This window comes from Phyllostomus discolor, chromosome 8, assembly GCF_004126475.2.
Source record: "Phyllostomus discolor isolate MPI-MPIP mPhyDis1 chromosome 8, mPhyDis1.pri.v3, whole genome shotgun sequence".
In the NCBI taxonomy this organism is placed as follows: Eukaryota; Metazoa; Chordata; class Mammalia; order Chiroptera; family Phyllostomidae; genus Phyllostomus; species Phyllostomus discolor.
In genome coordinates, this window is record NC_040910.2 from 2,498,750 (window position 1) to 2,514,716 (window position 15,967).

A 15,967-nucleotide genomic window follows, 5' to 3' on the forward strand; every position below is an offset into this window, starting at 1 on the left:
CCCAGGTGGCCCTGGGCGCGGGGGGGCTCAGGTGGGAAACTCCCAAACCTCGGCCTGGTGTCGGTTTCCATCCTCAAAATCGGCCTACAGCTGTAATGTGACTCAGGTCTGATTGCTGCCCTGCATGGATGCAACTTAAAATGCAAATGTAGGAGAGAGAGCGACTGCAGGAGGTTGTGCTGGGCCGGGGCAACAAGGCAACGCTAGAAAGAAGGGCCCTCCGCAGACTCCCGGGTGCTGGGGGGGGGGGGGCGGTGAGGGGGGCCCCAGGGCGGCCTCCAGGCCACTAGACAGAAGTCTCAGCGCTAAGGCCGCAGCGAGATGGTCTGTGCTACAGCAGCTCCTGCGGAGATTCAGGATAAGACGAAAGAATCTAGTCCCCTTCGGGGAATAAAGTGGAGGTTTTGCAAAGAATGGAGAGCTGGTGTGGTTCTTTGTCCGGAACTCCTGGACATGTGAGCGTAAGCCGGACCAGGCCCTGGCCAAGTCCCAGCGGGCTGGGCGGCAAAACTGACCAGCATGGGGGGACCTGCTGTGTGCACCCACCCACCCTCCGGGTCTAGTCCACACTGCCTTTCCGCTCCCTCCCACCCAGCCCAGCCCCCTGCCCCTCTGTTCCCCGCGGGGAAGGCCCAGCGGGGACCCTGGGAGGCCCCAGGCCTTCAGCAGGCTCCCCTTCCTGGCCTGGCCCCTTAGATTTAAGTGGTCACAGCGCCTGTAGGGGCGGTGGGTCCCCACTCGTCTCAGAACCTCGTCCTGTGCCGGCAGTGCCCCCCTACACGGGGGCAGGTGACCCTCCCCTCCCCGGGATCCAAGCGCCCACCAGCAACGAGCAGCAGAGACCACTCCGGTGTTTCTCTGGAGACGTGCCCTCACCGTTTTCATTCAAAACGGCGTGTGTGTACCCCGTGAACCGGAAACACTTCCCCCAGGAGCCTGGAATGCAGGTCTGGGGTAAACAGTCAGATGGAAGGTCCTCCCGGGAATCTTGCGGGCCGTGTTCTAGGTTGGTGAACCTCCCTGGGGCTGGGAGGGGAAGCAAGCCAGGGCAGTCCTCGGCCTGCTGGTGGGAGGACCGGCACCGGCCCCCGGCCCACCGCCACGGCCCCCACCCCCGGCACTCCGCCCGGCTCGAGTGGCCCTCCCTGAGCATTCTGAGTGGGAGCCTGGTGGATGACCGCACCCACTGTGGTATGGGGTGGGGGTGGGGGTATTTTTAACAGCGGTTGCTGTTCACTGAATGGGTTGCTGTTCACGGAATGACGGCCAATCTTCAGAAGGACGGGGACAACGTGACACCAGGTACTCAGAAAACTCGGCAGAGCGCTGTGCTGGAGGTGGGGTGGGCGCTCAGGTGCGGGTTCTGGACCCCCACAGAGCTCGCCCCTCGGGTGCGCCCAGTGTTGCTGTGTGGTCTGCCCAGTGTGCAGCCTTGGGCTGTGACTTGATTTTTCCCTAATTTGGGGTGGTGCTGAGGAGACCAGCTCACTTGTTGAATGCCCAGAAATAACAGGAAGGCTGGTTTCAATTTCTCCCCCCTCACCCTCCGTGCGGCCGAGTCAGCCCCCCCCCACACTCAGGAAGCAAAGGCACCCCTGCGCCCCCAGGGCTGCCAGCCGTGGGGGTCCCCCGAGGCTTCACAGCCGTTCCCAGCACTCACCCCGCCCGCCTACTGTGACTCCAACCCCGGGCCAGTCCCTGGTCCTCTGGGCACCGGCTCTCCCTCCCCGCGGGGGCTGTTCTGCGGCCCCTCAGCAGCCTCAGTTTGTGTCCTTGCGACAGGCACGAGGGACACAGAAAACCCAACCAAACCCACCTCAGGGCCTGCCCGGTGAGCGGCCCCGTCAGCAGACTCCGTGGGGGGACAGAGGAGTTCTGTCACCTTCACGCAAGGGGCTCCTCGAGGAGCCACCGCGCCGCGTTCCAGCCGTCACAGCGTCACCGGGCCCGCACCTGGCCTGGCCGTGGCACACGACACTCCCACAGGCCCCTGTCCCGCCGGGACCTCCCTCTGAGCTCCCCGTCCCGGCACCCGTCTCAGCCAGGACCCCCGCCCCAGACGCGTGCCCAAACCTCGCCCATCGCTGGTCCCCGAGACCGGCTGCAACACCTGCACGTCCCAGTGCAAAAAATAAATGTGCAAAGGTAGACGCAGACCTTACACGTGTCACAAATTAGCTCCGACCGGGTCACTGGCGGCGGAGCAGAGCTCCTCATCCCTGGAGTGTGGCCACACACAGAGATCTTTCTTCCCGCCCCTGAACCGTGAAATCCTCCCCGGTAAGGAGGGGCTCCCGCAGGGCCCTGGCGGTGGGTCCTTCACCTCCCCACCCCACCCCCCGCCCACTGCATGGGAGCTGGTGGGCTCCAAAGACCCCCCCCCCGGTCCTGCCCTGGCCCCCTCTGCCCACCGGCCGCCTCGTCTGCCCTCTCCCGAATGTGCCCGCACAGTGTGTGAGCACGGTGGTGCCTGGGCTGACAGTCAGTAGAGGTTCGTGCTCGTCTCAGCCAGGAAGTGACTCTTACAAACAGCACGTGATGCCCAAGTCAAGTGGTGGTTCCCGGCTGGAAGGGTGGCGTCCGCCTCTCTTCCCAGGGCAACGGGGTGGGGGGCAGGGGGGTCCGGAGCGCCAGCCAGAGGGGCTCTCCCCTCTGCGGGCGAGGCGAGGTGCCCCCAGTGTCTCCCCAGAGCCGCCCCTGAGACAGCGCCCCTCGGCCCCTGAGCCACGATGACCCCACCAGTGCATAGCACAAGCGGGCCCCCCCCCCCCCGCTCCAGCGGGACGTGGGTGGGAAACCACACATTCAGTTGTCCTCGCCCCACACACACCTCTGTTCGGGGTCCTCCACGCGCACGGAGGCCAGGCGGCCAGGGCGGCCAGGGCGGAGGGCACGGCACGCAGGGCCCAGGAGCCCCATGGGGCAGAGGAGGAGGGGGCTGGGCACGGAAGGCAGAGGAAAGTGGGGAGAACTTTGTCAGGGCCTCACAGTTGCGAGCCGGGGTCACCCGGGACGGACAGACAGACAGGGCCGCTGCACACGCAGGGCCGGGGAGAGCTGGGGCCCCTCGGACGAAGGGGACAGGGAGTAGGCACCGGTGCAGGCAGCCCCGGCGCCCCGGCGCGCAGCGGGGCAGGCGGGAGACGAGAGCAGGCGGGCTCAGAGGCCCGAGGGTGTCATCATGGGGGCGAAAACTACCCTGGAAAGAGCTCAAGCTGCTACCGGTCACGACAGACACTGTGCTGCTCACCGAGGCTCCGGGCCCTGCTGCCGCCCTTTCCCGGGGGCGAGGCCCAGACCTGCCGGAGAGGTGGGCAGGGCCTTCGCTGTCTCCCCCGACACACACACACACACACACACACACACACACACGGTCCTCTCCTAGGGAAATGCCGCTCCACCGCCCGGCCCACCCGCAGGCCCCCCCTCCAGGCTGTCACTCGGATGTCCTCGCCTCCCCGAGTCCTCCCCAGCTGGGTGAGGGGCCCCCTGCGGGTCCCCAGAACCAAGCACCTTCCCCTCTGCGAGCCTTGCCTGCGTGTGCTGTGACTGCCCGTGGATTCTCTTTTCAACGTGAAACATCTTAGACTACAGAAAAGTGAAAAAGGTGTCTTGTTCCCGATTAAGTCTTCTCACAGTGAATACCTCATTAAGGAAACAGATTTATTTTAAAATAAAGAAATAAAATGCTGCAGACAGAATAGTATCACTGTAACCATAAAAGACACCGGTGTTCGGGCTGCCTGTCACTACCAAACCCAATAAGCAATGACAGCGATGGATTCTTTTACGGGCGCTTTATTCAGGTGGCTGGCGATCCGAGAAGATGGCGGTTCATACCCCAACACACTACCTTCCCCTTTCTTTCCCGGCCAGATCTGTTTATAAGGGGGTGGGGGAGGGCAAGCAAGGTGCGGTGAGGGAAGGGATTTGAGATTCAGCAGTTGCCACATGCCTGTCCTGGGCCGTAAGCTGTGTCCAAGGGGGAGGGGTGGTCGCCTGCTTCTTCCTGGTACGGATGTCTCCAGGCGGAAATCTCTAGCCAGTGCCCCAGGAGGCCGGCTGCGTTTCCCAGGCGCCAGGATGGGCCTCATCTGTAGTTTCTGAAACAAAAGCTTAACATACACATTACTGGCTAGATTTATGGCTATTTACCTTAAGCTAAAATTTTCCGAGTCTTAAGTCCCCTATCATTACCATTATTGTTTCTCATGGATCTGAGTTATTTATGTGTCTGATAAAAAACAACATATGTAGCATTGCTTGGTGTGTTTCAAATTTCACATAATTAGTGATACGTACTACATATACATACATATACACACACATGTATACTGTAGCAATTCTCTCACCCCACGTTGTGCTTTGATACTGTATTAATGAAGAAAATTAAGACCACAAAGAACAAATCATAAAAAAACTAACACATTTGACCACATTAAAATAACAACTTGGAATGATAAAATGTTACACAAATGAAGTTAAAATACACCGGCTGACTGTAATTACACGTTCATTCCTTCAAAGATATTCGAGTTCCTAATCTTAAAAGACAAACTTTTCTAATACGTTTGCAGTTGAAGGAGTCTCCCGCCTTCCGTGGCCCCACTGTTCATTTCCATTCTCCAGAAGCACATTTTCTCAACGTTTTAAACTACATTTTTTCCTGGAATTGGGCTCCATGTGTTCAGGTGACATTTTTGTCCCCAAACCCAGTGTCTGCTGACACCACGCTGGGGGACCACTTAGGAGCTCTCTCCACAGCCCCCCAGCTCCTCGTCCTCCCGGGTTTCGGTGGTTCTCACCCCTGCTCCGGCAACATGGACGGTGTCGTGATCATGTATGTACCTAACCACTCACGGAGGAGCCGTGTTAATGTGATGCCCTCCGACCACCCCTTCCTCTAGGACTGGGTGTCCCCGGTGGTCCCCGCTACCGCGCTGCTCTCACAGCTGGCGTGGCTGAGGCGGCCACGAGCCAGGACAGGAAGGGACGCTGAGGCAGACGGCTGGACCCGCAGGCCCAGGACGTTGCAGCTGGGTGCAGAAGGTCACCTCCCTGGAGATGACATCCAGGCTTCCGTGCATGTCAGCCCCAGGCCCAGCGAAGCCGCAAAACCGGGCGGTGACGTCAGGACCAGCTGCGAGGACTGAGGACCCGGGTGCCGGCCAATCAGCGGAGACCACGACCTCGAAAGGGCACACCCGGAGCCCCGTGCACATTCCATGGACACAGGACTCCGCCCCCAAGGTCCCTGTGGGCGAGAGAGACAGACACATGAGGGCCTGAGGACCAAGGACCCAGGGACACACCCTCCCTTCGAGGAGCAGCCCGGCCATTCCCTCCCTGCAAGTTCCACCCTCTGTCCTTCCCCCACAGGCGCGCCTCCCCTGCGCTCTCAGGGACCCCAAGACTGGCACCCAGGGGAGCAGCGGCAGTTCATCTCAGGACAACCCCCCGTGCCTGTCCCCAAAGCCCCCCCTCTCTCGGACGCCCCCTGAGCTCAGGCGGCTGGGTCTGGGCCCTCCTGCTGTGTCCCATGCACCGAGCCTGCCCTCGTCCCGCTGCCCCAGCTTTGACCAACGAGCCCTCACGGTCACCTGAGCGTGTGTTGTGAAACCTTCCCCACGTGGAATCGGGGACCCACACGCTGCCGCACTCGGCCGGGGGCTGGGCCGCTCAGGACCAGGCCCCTCTCCCGTGACACACCCACAGCGTGCTTGCTTGAAACTCTCCCCCCGGGAGGGGTTTCTGTACAGCATTCAAAGTCCCCAGGAAATACACACACACGCACAGACATGCGTGTGTGTGTGCATGTGTGTGCGTGTTTTCTCCTGGGTGTAGCTCCAGCCCCCCCCCCCCCCGCCTGGCCCCATTGTTCCAAGGCAGCAGCCAGCCCTGCACGTGGGGGGGCCCCTCCCCGGTGTCCTGGACACGGGCTGGCTGCCGGGGACAGGCCGGGTTCACCGCGGAGAGCCCCCCCCTGGCCCCGGCAGGCCCGGGGGACTGGGAACCGGGACGAGCGGCCGACCCACCTGGGTGTCCCTCGGCCTCGTCCCCGTTCTTCGGTCCCCTTTCCCGGACCCCCTTCCTTCCTGGTTCGTTTCCTTCCGCTGTGAAACCGACCTCCAGCGTTTTTCTGCAAAGGGGGCAAACGCAACTTTTCCTGACTTGCAGCTCTGAACTGTCTTTAATGTGCCTTCGTACTTACTAGCAAATTCGACAGGGAACAGAAGTCTGGACCTGACATCGCTTTTTGCATCTGAGCTTCTACGGGGTTGCGCCCGGCACGACCGGGGGCGGGGCCCGGGCCCTGTGGTCGGGGGTTTTCCCTGTGTGTGGCCTCCCCGCAGGGCCTCCCCTGACCCCCCAGCAGTGCCTGTGTTTCCACCAGGGCTCACCTTCGGGGGCAGGGTGGGGGCAGGGGTGGGGGTCTGTCTCTGCAGCCCTGTGCAGGGCACCAGTGCTCACAGGTGTTCACGCAGGTCTGAGCTCCACGCCCGAGCTCAGGGGGATCGCCATGACGACCACACTCCAGAGACAGGGGCCCAGTCCCCTCGCGCCCACCCCCGCTGGAACCCCCACTTCTCGGGGCGCTGGGCCTCCCGGACGCTGACATCTGCCTCGTCCCTGCCATTTCCCACGTCCTCCTTGCCCGCTGGCTCTCCGGGAGATTTCCTCAGACGTCCCCCAAACGGGCCTCTGAAGTGTCCTGTTATATTTGGCTTCAGGGAGCGAAGTCTTGGTCTCTGAACAGTCCCACCCACAGCCTTCTCCCGCCCTCCCCCGGGTGTGCGTCTGCCCCGCCCTCCCACCCCAGGGTGGTAACCAGCTGCGGCGTCTCCTTGTCCGTGAGTCTCCTTCTGCCGCCGCCCCCCCCCCCTTGGCCCCCAGTGTTTCCGCTCCACCGTCTGTGACGTCTGGGTCTGTCGGTCATGGCGCAGGCTGTCCCCTAGGCGTCCGGTGACCCTGGGCCGTCAGTGCAGGGTTGGTACATGGGAACAAGGTCAGAACAGGCCGGCATACGACCCTGAAGGGAGGTCTGGTCAAGGTCATTTCTGCGGTCCCTGCTTGTCTCTGCGCTCTGCATCCCGCCAGCTCCCCACAGAGGAGGGCCAATGACCTCGCTCTCGGCTACAGGCGGCTGCAGGCTCGTTTCCTTCACGACCCGCCATGACCCCCCTCCCGCTGTCGGCACCGCCCGGCCCTGCTCAGGCACTTCCATGCATCTCCAAGGCCCGGCGTCCAGCCCAGCCTCCCCAGCCGCCCGTGTGGGTTGGCTCCTGTCGAGAGGTCAGTTCGGCCACTTGTGTCACCTGCTTCCCGGTTCCCAACATTCCGAGGCTGCCACAGCCTCTGCTTGTCAGGGCGCCACTGTTTGCCTCCAGAGAACCCTTTACTGCCGCTGCGCTGCGACCGGGGCGGGAGGGTGAGTGCGCACGCGTGTCTGCCTGCTCGCCGTAGTTGACCCCACATTCACGGCCGCCTGGCTGTGGGTGCCCCTGTCCGCTCCGGAGGCGGCCGAGGTGAGGGCCAGCTGGTGTCCAGCGCAGTGCCCGGCACAGGCGGGGGCCTCAGTGAGCGAGCAAGGGAGGGCTGAATGAACGCCCACGGCAGCACGCTCCTTTCTCTGAGATGTTAACCGGGGCCTCGCTTCGTCCCACTCGCCAGTGTTTCGCTGGCCCCTTTCCAGCGCGGCCCATCCTCTCGTTGCTTCGGGGCCTGCCCGCGACCTCGGACGGCGCGCTGCTCCAGGGATTCGAGTTCCAAAATGTTAGGCCTTTTGCCCTGATGGCTGCAGCTCAGTCGGTTCACATCCTTCTGCTGGAAAAGCAGAAGGTCAAGGTCACCGGTTCCATTCCAGGTCAGGGTACGTGACAGGGTTGTGGGTTTGTCCCTGCCCTGCGAGAGGCAAGCCAGTGACAGATGCTTCCCTCCCTCTCTTCCCCTCGCTCTAAAAATAAATATATAAAATCCTTAAAAACAAACCCTAGGTCTTTAGTAAAACTGAAAGGACGTACGGCATAAGCCAAATATTGGGGCAAAACATCATGACAGCACCGCCCCCCCCGCCCCCCTACACACCTGGAAGGCGGGTCTGAAAGCGGGCCCAGGCTGAGCTCCGAGGGGCCGCGCCGTTTCACAGGGAAACAGACAGTGTGTCCTGACGCCCGGGGCCACCTCAGCCACAGGAACGGGACAAAAGCACCTGAGAGTCTCCTTCGCGCTCCAGGATGAGGGCAGGCGAGACGGCCTGACGCCCCCTCGGTGGGCACTTCACAGACCGAGGACCCCGAGCGCCGGACCCCTCCCCACCCGCCGCTCCGCGCTCTGGGAGCCCCGTCCGCGTCACTGAGACGCGATGCTCGGGCCGCCCCCAGGCTGACGGCGAGTGGGTTTCCGCCACCTCCGTGAAATGGGAGCCTAAGGCTGACACCGAGTCATAAAAAATAAAGCCACGTCTCCCCGATGTCTCTGCTGGCCAGGTGAAGCTCCTAGAAACTGTGCCAGGATGATGGTTACGAGCAGACACTCATTTTCTGACTTGTGAAAGACTCCCAGGCATCTACACCACAGACGAGCAGGTACGCCGCCTGGCGCCGCGTGCTCGCGAACAGCAGGTCACCTGCGGAACCGGGCGCGCGGCTCCTGCCACGGGCGGACTGCTGGGCGAAATCGTTCGTTTCATTTGCTCGTCTCCACAGGACGGAGGAGGACACGCAAGGACATCGGCCAGGAAGGTGTGTGAGGGGACAGCCGGCACGCTCCCGGGGGGAGACCCCAACGCTGCGCACCCACCGCACTCAGCCGGGGGTCGGCCTGGAGGGCCCGAGGGCTGCCAGGGGAGCAAGGGCTTGAGCAGTGGGACCTGGAGAAGGAAGGCTCTTGGGGAGGGCAGGGGGCAGCTGATCCTTCCCCTGGGGCACCTGCCTGCTCCGTGCACGCGGCAAGAGCCGAGAATCCAGGCCACAGACTCGGGCAGGATGTCACGAGGGGACAGACGGGGCAACAGACGTTTTGGAGCTGAGGTCAACAATCGGACTCCGCGAGGCCGGGAGGCCCGTGAGAAGGGCAGCTGGAAACCCAGTCTGACCCCTGACCTGACGCTGTGTGGGGCAGGACATTGGGGCGCTGCGCAGAGAGTCCGCCGAGCAGAGCTGAGAGTCCGCCACCTCGAAAGGCTCACCGGGAGGCGAGGCCGTAAAACCCATAAAAATATACATACAAATGGATACACTGGTCCAGACGCTCAGTCACCAGAAACACTGGGGTGTGATTAATATGCTCAGGACAACAGGCGGAAGGAATGGATGCTGCGGCGTCCCCCCCACGTCCCAAACTCGGGGACATGTGTGCAGGGGGGGCGGGGCATGTTGACGGTGTGTGAGCGGCCCATGGGGAGCAGGGGGCGGGGCCCCGGCCGTGATAACAACGCCTCGCCGTGCCCGTGTGCATGGGGCAGCTGGGACAGCGGTCGACTGGCCACGTCCTGGATCCAGGGACGGCGGACCCCGCCCGGGCCAACCACCTAGGTTTCCACCACATTTTCCGAGTTCTCACGAGAACGTGAGCATCCCGATTCAGCCTGCACGGCACAGAGATGCATTTTGCGTCCACGCTGCCCTGTGTTTGCCCGAGGGCACGAGACGCTGAGGAGAACGTCTAATTTTAAGCAGACTAAACATAGAAAACAAAGACAAGCACTGTGAAAGGTGACCCTGAACAGCGCCATTGCCCCCACCCCGGTTCCCTCTGCACACTTCGGCCGGCACCCCGCTCACCACTGTAATTACCGCCCGTGGGCTCACGGCCGCACCAGGACAGTTCACTCCTTCACCCGCCGGCCGGCGGGCAGGGCACTCGGCCAGGGAGCGCCACCACGACAGCGGCACTCCCAGCGTAAGAACCTACCACGAGGTCTGGCTTCTCCGAGTCTCTTTTACGTGGAGAAGCCAGACACTTGCCACTGTTTTTGCCTTCCTGGGAGTGGACGAAGTGGCCCGCCCCCCCGGGCAGCGGCCTGGGGGCGGGGGCGTCAGGGAGCGCGAGTCCTGACGACTTTGAACGTGAACCACAGGGCTGCTGCCTGCTGGGTCAGCACAGCGCGGAGACAGCGCTCTGAGCCACCGCTCGGCATTTCTGAGAAAGGCACAGAGTCCGAGCAGGAATGCGCTTCGGGGACATTAGGCGCACAGTAGGTGTTCAGTAACTGATGGCTTTATAACGAGTTACAGGGACGTGGGTAGTAACGGAGAAATGTAAAGGAATCAAATACACTTTAACAGAACTGGCGAGACGGTCATGGCAGCAGACCCGGATAAAGCTGGTGAGAGAGTAAAGTGAACCCCTCGGCTCCCAGAGCCGGATTCCGCTGCCCCGAGTCATCCCGCGGCTCTGGGTAACGTGCGGAAGCCTCGGGGACGTCCTGTGCTCCACCTGTTCAGCGTGCGGGCCTGAGCGTTCAGGGGTTTACCAGTCTACTTCACGCGGTCAGGAAGCCTGGTGGGCCCAGAGCGTCCAGGCCACAGTTAAAATCTCTCCCTGGGTGGACAGTGGTCTGCGGCCTCGTCCCCTCTGTAGTGCACAGCCGAGCAGCCCCTAACTCGGTGCTCAGCCCACAGGGCCACATTTCCCTCGGGGGCCAGCCACCCCCAGACCAGTGTCAGCAGGACGGGCCCCGGGACCCACTTTTTCCAACAGCAGTGGCGGGTTGCGAGAGTAACACCCCCGTCTGCACCCCGAGTTTCCCCTGCGACCGGGAGTGAACCGTTCCAAGGCTGTTAAGAGGCTTTACAGGACAGTCTGGCTGCCATCAAAACTGAGCCTTGGTCACTCAGCCGCGGGGCCCAGGAGCTGGCCCTGCGCTCGGCCCCGGGCTCCTGGGATGGCCCCTGAGCTGGCTTTCCGCTCAGCCCCGGGGTGAGACGACACTGAGTCACCAGAGACGCCGCTACAGGCTGGTGCGACCGGGGAGGAAGGTGGCAAAGGCAGACGCCTCTGTTTAAACAAGGCCGCCATGGGGAGGGACAGGACGGGGCCTGGCTGGGTTCCTCGGTGAGTCATTCATTGATCACTGACTGATTAGCGGCCCTATCGCTTATCAGTGGTCCGACCTTGAGCAGGCCTGCTCCTGGGAGTCTGGCTCTGTCACCAGGACAGACGCTCTTGTGAGAGCGGAGGGCGGCTCTGTCTCCTTCCCGCCCGAGAACCCGCTCACCTGTCCTTGGGGAGGAGAGATGGAAGGGCTGCCCCCAGCCGCCGGGATGGGAGCCGCGCAGGGACTGAGGGGGGAGTGGAGGACACTGGATGGCACAGGCCAGAGCAGGTGAAGTCAAAGCCGACCGGTCCTCTCAGGACCCGCTCTCGGGCCAGCCGGGGGCCCTGTCTCACGTTACCAGGGGCAGGTCTGGGGTGAAGAAGGAAGCGAGGGAAGGGCCATCAGGGAACACGTGTGAAGGACACGTGGACAAAGCCAAAGGGGGTGGGTTCGAAGGTGGGAGGTGGGGGTGGGTGAGGTGGGGCGGGGCAGGGCGTGGAGATGGCAAAATGGAGACAACTGCACTTGAACAATGACAAAAATTTATTAAAGCATAAATCTGTAAATACATAAAGAACAGGAGTAAATACTAGATGCTACGGAGATGAAATCCACTCACACAAAAGACCCCCTCTCAAGTGCACCTCGATTCAATGTCGAAAGGGCTGCCCACACAAGTAGTTGGGCGGCGAATGTCACCTTCTGGCCTCTGCGTAGGGGTCAGGCCAGGGCGCTCAGGGACACCAGCGTCTGAGCGGCCGCGGCAGCTGCTGGGGACACGTCGCCATTGGGGCTGCCGCCGGTTCACCCCCCAAGGGGCCCCTTTCTGTCTGGGAGGACGCGGCCGCCGCTGTGGGGTGATGCAACCCCCGACACCGACCTCCGGGGCTGCCCTCGTCACACTCACAGCAGCCGTCTGTTTGCTCATCTGTCTGGCGCTCTGGACTGTGACCTCCGCGGGGGCTGCAAGTGCCCTTTGTCTTCCCGGTTTCGCTGCCTGGAGCCAACCACCCAGGTTCCCTGGGCGCTGGTTCAGTGTATCACACACAGTGCACGGCCGGCCGCTGGTGAGGCCCCCCGGCCAGGAAGAGGAGCCCTGCGGGCGGGTGGGCGGCTGTGTCTCTCAGTTCACGCCCCCCCCCCTTTTCAGCGGTGCGATATTGCACAATTAACCCCGTCCGTCCCCCAGTCCGTCCGTTAAGATAACAGAACTTCCTGCACAGGGCTGCTGAGTTAGTAAACGTGAAACCCAGAGGACAATGCAGGCACACTCTGTCTTACACACGCTCGCTGCCGCGGGTGTGATTAGTGTGATTAACGCTAGGCAATAACACCACTCGGATCAATAACCTGGACGCGTTTCAGGCAGGCGCTCGTGGCCCTTTGCCCCAGACCTTTGGTAGTAAGGAGGCGACACACAGCGATCGGAGTTCATGGGGGAGAACGCCGGCCATCAGACCAGCAGGGACAGCAAGAGGGCCCGAGGCCGCCGACTGGCACCAGGCTGACCCTCAGGAAGCGCACGGAGGGGAAAGTTCATGCCAGCCTCTCTTCCACCAGAGTTCGCGTTTGGACACCCTCACACCAGACGAGCCGCTTACGTGCCTCAGTGATCCCCGACAGGAAAAGCATCGCCCTCCAAGAGGAGACGGTGTGTCTGGGGGGTGCTGGGCGTGACCCAGGCCCGGGGCTGGGGCTCCGGTGGGAGGGGCGCAGCGGTGGGGGTTGCTCCGTGCGGGAGCCTGGGACCAAGGCCGCCCCCGGTGAGAGCCCGCAGCGGGGGCTCAGCGACCCTCCTGCAGGCGTCCTCCGCGGACGGGCCTCGGCCCTGCAGGGGTCGTTTCCAGGTGTCTCTGGTGCCCTTGACTCCAGGAGAGTCTCGCGGGACCGGAGCCCCAGGGTCCGTGTGTGACGCCTGCCCTCCCTGCTCTGACCCCCCCACACACACACACACATGCTGGACTGGAGCAGCGGGTGAGCCCAGTCCCAGTCTGTCCCGGCAGCCCCACGCGCTGTCCCTGCAGGGTTATGAGCAGCTCCCTCTCACCCACACATTGGGATTGCATAACCCGCTGGAGAAACCCCGCTGGAGAAGCCGCAGCCTCAAGCCACAGGCCAGCGAGCCGCTTCCACGGGGGAAGAGCTGCCTCAGGCTGACATGGCAGAACAGAGACAGCCTGGCAGGAGCTGCCTTCTCCCAAACCCTAAACCACACTTCCAGGCCTGGGGGCCCCGCCCCTTCTCCGGGGCCAGTGGGGAGGCCGGGCTGTGCGATGTCGCCCCCAGGTGGGCTCTCCCGGGATCGCAGGGGGCAGAGACACCCTGGAGAAGCTGGAGAAGGCACGTGGTTTGGGGCCCAGACGCGCAGGTCCGGGCAACACTGAAGTCCATCGCGTTACTTCTGATTCTGTTTAGACCCAGAGTTTGAAGAAGGTAACCGCCATTCATGTTCACAACACCCGCCTCACCAAGCTAGAAATACATGTTACTTGCATACCACAATTGCCTATTGATAATAAGGTATTTAAAAGTAAAAAAAAAAAAAAACAAAGAGTTTTGTTTCCTTTAACTTAAAAAATTTTTTTTAAAGATTTTATTTATTTATTTTTAGAGAGAGAAGGGAGGGAGATAGAGAGAGAGAAACATCAATGTGCGGTTGCTGGGGTCATGGCCTGCAACCCAGGCATGTGCCCTGGCTGGGAATCGAACCTGTGACACTTTGGTTCAATCCACTGAGCTACGCCAGCCAGGGCAACTTAAAAAAAAATTTCTCAGAGGTACAAAGTTTTCATTAGCTTTCCCGTGAATAACACTTAAATTAGAAACAAACAGCATTAAACATTTTTAAAGTGCTTTCCCTGTGGAGCAGGCCCCCTTTCCCGTGACCCGCACTGCCGTGGGCTCTCCTCTATGTAAGTCAGGGGCAGGGCCCCTGGGGGAGCGTGTCTGGGAAGACGGCCGGCCCACATTCTCCCCAGACACAGCACCAGCACCCAGAAAAGGTGATTTTCACTACGTTTGTAAAGAGTGAGTTCACGTTGCTATTTAAAAAGACTAACAGGAACATATGTTAATCTTGTTGTCCTCTGAAAATATCTGCTTTACGGCGCCCGTCGCTGCTGCCTCGCCTCGAAGCCTCGTCTCTGGAGCACGGAGCCTCCCCGAAGTCGGCTGTGGCGAAGGCCTCGGCAGGTGCTCTCCACGGGGCACAGCCTCTCAGCAGGCGGAACTCAGCCACCACGTGAACCCAGCCAGGGGCCCCATGGCCTCCCACGGGCGGGGCGGGGCGGGGCTGCGCACTCACCAGGACACACAGCTGCAGCCCTTCCGTAGCTCTCCGGGGAAGGGCCCCAAATCTGCTTGTTACCTGCCGTGTTGGAGAAAGGCAGCAATGCCGGGGCCACGGCCCTGGTGGCGTGTTGCGGACCGTCCTCTGTGCACGGCCCCCTCTTCTAGGACACCATTGTGCTGGAAGGGGCAGGCTGGACCTTTTCTGCCCAGGTTCCAAAAGGCCACAGAGTCTGTGTCCTCTAACAGTCGACTGGCACAGCCCAGACGCCGGGACACTCGGGCCCCAGCACCCAGTCCAGCCAGGTGCTGGTCAGAGTCCCCGGGACCTCATTCCCTCCATCTCCGTCTCCCTCCGGAGCACTCCGCCCACCCGGCTCCCACCCAGGACAGCGCTGCAGCCTGCTCTCCGTGTCCCCACTGCTCCTCCTGCTCTGCACCACCGGGTCCTCCCCACGCCCCCCAACACCCACCAGGGGAGGCATGGGCTCTGTCTCGGCCGCTCCAGCCTCCTTCCTTCCTACCCACACCCCCTCTTCCCCCAGGGTCCCCGAGCCCTGCCATCGGTGCTCGGGGCTCCGAGTGCCGTCTCTGCGCCAGCTGTCCCCACGAGTATAACTCGGGGCCCCTCCAGGCCCACGGCCCCACGCGCTCACTGGACGTCCCGCAGGCACCCCAAGCCTCACGCGCCCCCAGCCGAGCTGCTGCTGCTGCTGCTGCTGTTGCTCCCACCAGCCGCAGGCGCCTTCACTCTGGGCCAGTCCGTCTCCGTCAGCGGCAACCCCCGCCCCAGCAGCTCCGGCCAAGGCCTGAAGCCATCTGGCTTCCTCCCTCTCCACCTCTCCCGGTGCCGCTGGAAGCGCTGGTCCTTGAGGCCACCCCCACACTCCCCATCTGAGCCCAGCCCCACCCCTTGCCTCCTCCTGCGGGAGCCTCACAGCTGGCGTCTGCGTCCACCCCCTCGCCCTCGCCCTCGGGTCTGCCCTCCACTTGATGCCACCGAGACTCCGGGGAAACGGAAGTCCTTCCTGTCTTTGCACCCATCCTTGCACATTCTCAGTCCACCAGGGTGGAGTCAGCCCGCCACAGGGGCCTGGCATGGCCACCTGTCACCGCTGCTGCTCCCTCCCACTCTCGGCGCCGGCCAGCCCCCTCGCTCGCTGCCCCTGGGTCACACCAGGACACTCCGGCACAGGCCTGCGCACTCCCTGCTCCCACGCCCGCCGGCGCGCTCCAGCCCCAGGCTCCTCCTCCTGTTCGATCTCCACGCAGCGTCACTGGCCACTGCGTGCTGCCGCCGCCCTCACCCCTGATGCTCCAGCCGCCCACGCGGCTCTCCCTCGGCCTCCCTGCGTTGCTCTCGCCAGCACGTCCCTGTCCTGACAGCTCTGCCAGGGTGGGGCCTCACCCCCAGACCCTGCGATGAACCTGCCACACTGGATGGCTTTCAGGCGGCGCTGCGTCCCCAGCAGGTGGAACCTGGGAGCCCGGGGCTGAGGGGTGCAAGCAGAAGGGCTCGTCTGCTGTGACTCCCGGTGATCTGCTTGCAGGACATGTTTCCTGTCCTTCAGCTCGGGGTCCTGTGTCCCCTGTCCCCCCCCAGGGGACACAGCACGAGTCCCATAAGCCACCACTGCCACC